The 7,563-nt window shown below is 48.2% G+C and overlaps 1 pseudogene; it reads left to right on the forward strand.

Annotated features, from left to right (window-relative positions):
• The first annotated feature begins 581 nt into the window (after positions 1 to 581).
• LOC117352769 lies at positions 582 to 751 on the forward strand (annotated as a pseudogene).
• Positions 752 to 7,563: the final 6,812 nt, after the last annotated feature.

Raw genomic sequence — 7,563 nt, forward strand, 5'->3', positions numbered from 1 at the left:
AGGAGTCCCCTGCTCATCTCTTTTTGGCACTGTGGTGTTGCACAAGATGTGTGGCGGAAGACAGCTTCATGGAGAAGAGCACTGAATCCAGATGTCGTGTTGTCAGCGGAAGGGAGTGTTGTGGGGCCAGTTTGCCTCTCGGAGGTCAGAGCGACGTCTCTGGATTGGTGTTAACTGTTTGAAGGATGCCTTGTGGAGGGCACGGTGCCTGAAGCTGTGGAAATCGGTGACATTGGATACTGCCATGATTTGTCAGCTCGGGAGACGTCTTCTGTTTGCATATGTGGTGCGTGAAGGACAGAGCTCATCTATGACGGCGGCATATGCTGGATTGGTGCTGGCCTTTATTGCAGGCGCTGGACTAGATAATTAGCCTGGGAATGATTGTGGTTCCCTGGAGCTTGTCCTGTCCCCTTTGCCGATTGGTCGTTGAGGGTGGGGTGGGGTTGGATTTGTTTTGAAAGGGGATTTTGGGATTGTTTTGTTGGTGGGGTCATTGTGTATGGTTTTTGAATTGTACATTGATTGTGTATTTGTGTGTGGTGTTATTTTTGGATTGCTGTATATTGGTGTTGACAATAAAATTTTCTAGAAAGTATCTGTTCTTATCAGTTTAATATCTGATATGTCCCTTATCTAGGGACGATATATTAAATTGATTTTTGGAACAGGGAGATGGAATAGGAGCTTGCTTCATCCACTCCACGCATCAACCTGGTATTGCAGTATCTCCAGGAATGGTGCACCTCCCTTTGGGGAAAATATCATAGTTTAAAAGAAATAGATAAAAGCGTGGGGACCTTTTTTCTCATTTTCTTTGTAGTTCTCTGTACCCTTTGGGTCTTTACAGATCCTCCGCTGTATTTATCCTTCTTACTCTTGCCTCCAAGGCCATTTTTCCTGTCCCTATATTCCACCCCCACCCAGCTTCTTTTTCTCTTTTACCCTTTCTCTTGTACCCCACCCCTGCGTGCCCAGCTTTCGCCATTCTGCATGGAGTCCTGCTGACCTGCTCATGATTTTATTTCCATGCCCTGTTTAGCTTTCCTTCTGTTCAGGGTTGTAAAAGCAGGAAATTTCTTAATCCTACTTTAGCAACACTGCTGGTTCACAGCTTACTCCTACAAACATTTGTGGAACACAGCTGAAGACATATCTTTTTTTTTTTCCAAGCACTTGACTAATTAATTTATTCTATTCCCTGTAATCATGTTTACTTTTAGAATCTTTTGTAAACTACGTTGAACTTACGGTTACGCAGTTAACAAGCACAATGTTATGTTATGTTCCAGCTTCTTTCTCCCAGGAATGTCCAGCATTCATTCATTCATTCATTTATTTATTTCCTTCCTTCCCCCTATCCCAGGTTATCCCCAGCATGTCTGTCCTTCATTCAGCACACATGCAATTTACTCCAGCATGCCACTCCTTCTTCTCCCGATGGCCCTTGATCTTCAGAATGTTCAGGATGTTCCGTTGTAAGCGGGGTCCGACTCGCCACCAAAGCACCCCCAGAGCCTTTCCTCATGCCAACGGCACAGTACCCACACGGATCCCTCTCCCTGCTGCTGCTCCCATAGCAATGGCAGCCCCGACACAGCTCTCTCCCGGCAGAAAGGTTAACTCTAGCGCACCCCTCTCCCCAAACCAAAGCAAGATCGCTCCCTGCACCACCCCCCCCCCTCCGCATCTCTTCACCGCTTCTCCTTCCAGATGGACACGCCCACCTTCCGACCAGGGCCGTCTCCCCCTTCCTTCACCCTCGCCCTTCGCTCACAGAAGGCACGACGGTGCACTGCGCATGCGGAGGCACACAGTTTCAAGTGTGCATGCGCGCTAAGGGTTTTATTACTCATACAGCTGTTTTGTTTCTTATTTTATTTCTGGAAGTTTTGCCTTTTATCCTGCATGATAAGTAGCTTGATCAAACTTAGAAAAATTCTACACTTAAATAATGTATTTTTTTGTGTGCCTGGCCTCTCTCACCTTTCCATTTGTCAGTATAGAAAGCACTAATGGATTTGTACAAATGTTTATCTTAAGGGACCAGTAGCTTTATCAATTTCTTCCACTGGTAGGTTGACTGTTGAAAGAGCAACCCCCTCGCTCCAAGGTTAAAAAAAACAACAAAATTTGTGAGTTTTTTGTTGTTGTTGTTGGGAAGTTGTGTGTTGGGTGGATCAATGAAGTTCAAATTTTATTTTCCAAGAAATTACCTATGAACAATAGAAAAAGTCTGATGTATGACCACAACCTGACATGTCAAGCTTTAGCAAGTGTTTTTTTGCCGACAGTTGTGTCGGCCTGTAAATGCGTTTTGGAAATCCTGAACCGGGTCTCCTGAAGCAGATTCCGAAACGGGGCCACGTTGAGGACCCCCCCAACTACGTCTAAGATAAGTGACGTTATTTCAACTTGCTCGTCAGTTATGATTTATGGCATGAACCATTTTATATCAGGTTAAGGAAGAAAAGAAGTTAGAGTAGCAAGTATTCAACAGAATAAAACAATGAAGTAAAAATTAATTTAAAAAAAAAAATAATAAAATATATATATATATATATATATATTGCAGAAGCTGATTGAGAAAATATATGATAGGCTGTGACTGGACAGTAAGCTTTGCGAGGGGGGGCAAACATTCCCCATTAGAGCTTTATATCTCCGAGCATATGGGAGCAAAATCAATCAGCGACTGGTTCCTATTGTATCCTTAAAAGATAGGAGAGAAGTTGCGTGATATTAGTATCATTTGGTATACATACATATAGTATACAGTTTCATATCTCCTTTTGGTTCAACAATTCAGTACCCTGCTTGTATATTGTTGACTAGGTCTGCACTTATTATCAGGGTAGAGACCATAATCCATGATAATCCATGGGATTGGAAGCCCTATCAGACCTACCTTCCACTTACTCACTACAAAATAAGGGGAGAACATGCTCACAGACTGGGACCACCTAGAGACATTACAAACACGTATAATTAGAGCAGAACTACATGCCGCCACATTGGCAGAAGAATATTGTCACCTGAAGAGGATACCTAGAGTCCTCCGTATGAAGACTGAACCATGATTATTCTTGAACAACTCAACTTTTTGGGACAAATGGAACGCCGTACTTCACAAATGCTCATTAGATCTTATGCTTCTTTTCATTGAAACCACTAAATCTGAATTACAAGCTTACCATTCAGAATATCAACAGGAAAGTACTACCTTGGAGAGCGGTTCCACAGCAGATGAGTACAGCGCAAAGTTAAAAGACTTCAGTTCAAAAATAGAAGCACATGTGGACGTCGACGTGACGATGTCACGCATGTGCGTGACATCATTGCGACGTTACGCACTTCCAGGTGTCTCGAGGCCTGGCTCGATACTGCCCTAGAGGAAAGGAGGGGCAGGGGGAGATATGGTTCAGATGTTGAAATACTGTACTTGAAAGGTATTAACGCAGAACAAAATCTTTTCCAGAGAAAGGAAAATGGTAAAACCAAAGGACATAATTTGAGGTTGAGGGGTGGTAGACTCTAGAGTAATGTTAGGAAATTCTTCTTTACGGAGAAGGTTGTTGATGCCTGGAATGAGATCCCGAGGAAGGTGGGGGGAGAGGAAAAGGATGACAGAGTTCAGAAAAGCACGGGATGAACACAGATCAGTGGCATACCTAGGGTATGTGACACCCGGGGCCCATTGTTTTTATGACGCCCCCCACCAATGCAAAAAAAAAAAAATATATATATATATATATATATATGTTTAGTAATGTTCCCTCAGGTGCAAGCCATGAGGGGGGTGTTCCCGGCCCTGGAGACATGGTCCGGGAACTTCCCTTCTCACGGCCCGGTGCCAAGGCTCTGGGTAGTCCCCGTGGCCCAGTATGTTCCCAGCCTTCTCTCCTGTCCAATGGCCTTTTACCTTCTGTGAAGCTGAAAAAACTGCCGGCCTCGGCAGTGATTCAGCTACGTCGCCCGTGACTCCCCTTCCCGCTTTCCGTGTCTGCCTCTGCCGCAATCCAGCCGTGCGGAAACAGAAAGCTGCGTCATTGGCAGATGTAGCAAGCAGGAAGGGGAGCCAAGGGCGACGTAGCTGAATCACTGCTGAGGCCGGCAGTTTTTTCAGCTTCACGGAAGGAAAAGGGCCATCGGACCGGACAGGCGAGAAGGCTGGGAACACGCTGGGCCACGGGGACTACCCAGAGCGTTGGGACCGGGCCGTGAGAAGGGAATTTCCTGAACCATGACTCCAAGGCCGGGAACACCACCACCATGGCTTGCACCTGGGGGCGGTCCGCCCCCTCCCCACTGACACAGATGATCTCTAATCAGAAAAAGCAATGTTTCTTATGGTAACAGTTGTTATCCAGGGACAGCAGGCAGCTATTCTCACTAGTGGGGTGATGTCATCCGACAGAGCCCCGATACGGACGTCTCACAAGCATATTTTGCTTGAAGAAACTCAGAAGTTTCGAAGATGCCCGCACCGCGCATGCGCCAGTGCCTTCCCGCCCGATGGTCCGGGCGTGTCTCCTCAGTTCAGGTAGCTAGCAGAGAAGCCAACCAGGGGAGGTGGGTGGGACGTGAGAATAGCTGCCTGCTGTCCCTGGATAACAACTGTTACGGTAAGTAACATTGCTTTATCCCAGGACAAGCAGGCAGGTATTCTCACCAGTGGGTGACCTCCAAGCTAACCTCAATGGGATGGTGGGAGAGTTGGCAACTTAGGAGAATAAATTTTGTAACACTGTTTGGCCAAACTGTCCATCCCTTCTGGAGAAAGTATCCAGACAATAATGAGAGGTGAATGTATGAACCGAGGACCAAGTGGCAGCCTTACAAATCTCCTCAATCGGTGTCGATCTGAGGAAGGCTACAGAGGCCGCCATTGCTCTGACCTTATGGGCTGTGACCTTACAGGGAAGGGGTAATCCAGCCTGGGCATAGCAGAAAGAGATGCAAGCCGCCATCCAGTTGGAGATGGTACGCTTCGAGACAGGGCGTCCCAACTTGTTCGGATCAAAGGAGACGAAAAGTTGAGGAGCAGTTCTGTGTGGTTTGGTGCGATCCAGGTACAAAGCCAAAGCACGTTTACAGTCCAGAGTGTGAAGAGCTGATTCTCCAGGATGAGAATGAGGCTTTGGAAAAAACACCGGAAGAACTATGGATTGGTTGAGATGAAATTCAGAGACCACTTTAGGCAGGAATTTCGGATGAGTGCGAAGGACCACCTTGTCATGATGGAATACTGTGAAAGGTGGATCCGCCACTAAGGCCTGAAGCTCACTGACCCTGCGAGCAGACGTGAGGGCCACTAGAAAAACCACTTTCCAAGTGAGAAACTTTAGTGGAGCCTTGTTGAGAGGCTCAAAAGGAGGCTTCATAAGCTGAGAAAGGACAACATTGAGATCCCAAACCACTGGAGGAGATTTGAGAGGAGGATTGACATGGAAAAGTCCTTTCATAAATCTGGAAACCACAGGATGAACCACAGAGAGAGGTTTCCCTTGTAGAGGCTGATGGAAAGCCGCAATAGCGCTCAGGTGGACTCGTATAGATGTCGACTTAAGACCAGACTGAGACAGGTGTAGAAGATAGTCCAATACAGAGGATAGGGAGGCTCGCTGAGGCTCCTTAGAATTGGAAACACACCATGAAGAAAATCTAGTCCATTTTTGTGAGTAGCATTGACGAGTAGCAGGCTTCCTGGAAGCCTCCAAGACATCCCTCACCGCCTGGGAAAACTGGTGAGGAGTTACGTTGAGAGGAACCAAGCTGTCAGGTGGAGAGACTGCAGGTTGGGATGAAGCAGAGATCCCTGATGCTGAGTAAGCAGTGAAGGAAACACTGGAAGAAGGAATGGCTCCCTGCTGCTGAGTTGAAGTAGAAGGGAGAACCAAGGTTGTCTGGGCCACCGAGGAGCTATCAGAATCATGGTGGCATGGTCGGACTTCAGCTTGACCAGAGTCTTTTGAATGAGAGGAAATGGAGGAAACGCATACAGAAAGCGATTCCCCCAATCCAGCAGAAAGGCATCTGCCTCGAGGCGATGAGGAGTGTAGATCCTGGAACAGAATTGAGGCAGTTTGAAGTTGTGGGGAGCAGCAAAGAGGTCTATTTTGAGGCGTTCCCCACTGTGCAAAGATCTGATGAAGGGGGCTGGAATGGAGTGTCCATTCGTGAGGCTGGAGGAGACGACTTAAGTTGTCCGCCAAGACATTGTCCTTCCCCTGAATGTAGACAGCTTTGAGGAAGGCGTTGTGGCGAACCGCCCAATCCCAGACTCTGAGAGCTTCCTGGCAGAGGGAGGCCGAGCCCGTGCCCCCCTGCTTGTTGACATAATACATGGCGACCTGATTGTCTGTGCGAATGAGGACCACCATGTCGTGAAGCAGATGTTGAAAAGCTTGAAGAGCATTGAAGATGGCTCTGAGCTCCAGAAGATTGATTTGATGGAGTCTGTCCGCACTGGTCCAGAATCCCTGAGTGCGAAGACCATCCAGATGAGCTCCCCAGGCATAGGTCGATGAATCGGTTGTGAGAACCTTCTGGTGGGGAGGAGTGTGAAACAGCAAACCTCTGGATAGATTCGAAGAGGTCATCCACCAAAGTAGAGACTGCCGAAGAGCAGGAGTGACAATGATGTGTCGAGTCAACGGGTCTGACACCTGAGTCCATTGAGAAGCCAGGGTCCACTGAGGAATTCTGAGATGGAGTCTGGCAAAGGGCGTCACATGAACTGTAGAGGCCATGTGGCCCAGGAGGACCATCATGTGTCTCGCGGAGATGGACTGGCGAGAAGACACAGACTGGCAGAGATGAAGAAGAGCATCCATGCGCTGAGGAGGAAGGAATGCTCTGAGTCGAATGGTATCCAGGACCGCCCCGATGAAGGGGAGAGACTGGGTAGGCTGTAGATGAGATTTGGGGAAGTTGATCTCGAAGCCCAAACTCTGCAGAAAGCAAATTGTAGCCAGGGTCGCCGAAATGACCTCTGGAGCTGAGGGGGCCTTGATGAGCCAGTCGTCGAGGTATGGAAAAACCTGAAGACCCCTGTTCCGTAGTGCAGCGGCCACCACTACCAGACACTTCGTGAAGACTCTGGGAGACGAGGACAGGCCGAATGGAAGCACTCGATACTGCAGATGTAGATGTCCCACCCGAAATCTGAGGAACTGGCGAGAGGCCGGATGAATGGGAATGTGAGTGTAGGCCTCCTTGAGATCCAGAGAGCATAACCAGTCGTTCTGCTCGAGGAGGGGGTAGAGGGAAGCAAGGGTCAGCATGCGAAACCTCTCCTTGACCAAGAACTTGTTGAGGACCCGAAGGTCCAGTATGGGTCTCAGGTCGCCCGTCTTCTTCGGGACGAGGAAGTACCGGGAGTAGAAACCCCGGTTGTGTTGGTCCACAGGGACCGGCTCGACGGCCCGAAGCCGGAGCAAAGCCTGAGCTTCCTGAAGAAGAAGGGCGGTCTGTGTCAAGTTGGAAGGATACTCTCTTGGAGGGTGGTCCGGAGGGACCCGATGGAATTGAAGAGAGTACCCTTCCTTTACGATGGAAAGG

This window comes from Geotrypetes seraphini, chromosome 1, assembly GCF_902459505.1.
Source record: "Geotrypetes seraphini chromosome 1, aGeoSer1.1, whole genome shotgun sequence".
Lineage (NCBI taxonomy): Eukaryota > Metazoa > Chordata > Amphibia > Gymnophiona > Dermophiidae > Geotrypetes > Geotrypetes seraphini.